Source organism: Dipodomys ordii, unplaced genomic scaffold (assembly GCF_000151885.1).
Source record: "Dipodomys ordii isolate 6190 unplaced genomic scaffold, Dord_2.0 Scaffold75, whole genome shotgun sequence".
NCBI classification, from domain to species: domain Eukaryota; kingdom Metazoa; phylum Chordata; class Mammalia; order Rodentia; family Heteromyidae; genus Dipodomys; species Dipodomys ordii.
The window spans coordinates 6074232-6075334 of record NW_012267291.1 but is presented as its reverse complement, the minus strand read 5'-3'; positions in this window follow the sequence as shown (position 1 = coordinate 6075334).

The window sequence follows — 1103 nt, the reverse complement described above, 5'->3', positions numbered from 1 at the left end:
TTTTTTCTTTTTGCTTATGTGGTGCTGAGGAATCGAACCCAGGGCCTCATGCATGCAAAGCAAGCGCTCTACCACTGAGCCACCTTCCCAGCCCCTAAAAGTGGATCTTTGATTGAAGTTCCTAGAATACTAGAAGCCAGGCTCCCATGTCTTATATCTGTCATCCTAGCTACTTAGGAAGCAGAGATCTGAGGGTCGCAGTTTGAAGCCAGCCTGGGCAGGAAAGTCCGTGAGACTCTTCTCTCCAATGAACCACCTGAAAACCAGAAGTGGAATTTTGGTTCAAAGTGCTAGCACATTAGCCTTGGACCTGAGAATATTACACGATTGATTTCTCCTCCTTAATTTTGGCAGTAATGGGACTTGAACCCCTGGCCTCACAATGACTAAGCAGGTGCCCTACCATCCCTTGCTCCTGGCTGTGTGTTTATACTTTTTTAAATTTATCGATTATTTTTTAAAGTCACAAACACCTTTTAACCTTCACAGTGACAGCTTAAGGACACTCTGACCTTTAACAAGAAAACTATTTTTTTTTTTTTACCAAAAACAAAAAAGTGGGCCTTTGCGTCCTCACGCATGCGCGCGGCTGTGGGCGCCCGATGCCACTCCTCTTCCTAGCCCTCACAGCGGTGACCCCCGGCCCAAAGACAGAGAGAAACCAAGAAGGCCAGAACCAGGCACCTGTGGCTCACACCTGTGATCCCAGCTACTCAGGAGGCTGAGATCTGAGGATTGCAGTTCAAAGCCAACCTGGGCAGGAAAAGTCTGTTGAGATTCCAATTAACTACCAAAAAGTTGGAAATGGAGGTATGGCTCAAGTGGTAGAGCACTAGCCTTGAAAGAAAAGGCTCAAGGACAGTATACAGACCCTGAGTCCATGCCCCAGTGTTTGACAGAAAAAAAAAAAAAGAAGAAAGGGAAAAAGAGGTCAGGCATTGGTGGCCAACACCTGTCATCCTAGCTAGCAGGAGGCTGAGATCTGAGGATCACGGTTCAAAACCAGCCTGGGCAGGAGAGACCGTGAGACTCCTATCTCCAATAAACCACCAGAAAACTGGAAGTGGCGCTGTAGCTCAACATGGAAGACCACTAGCCTTGAG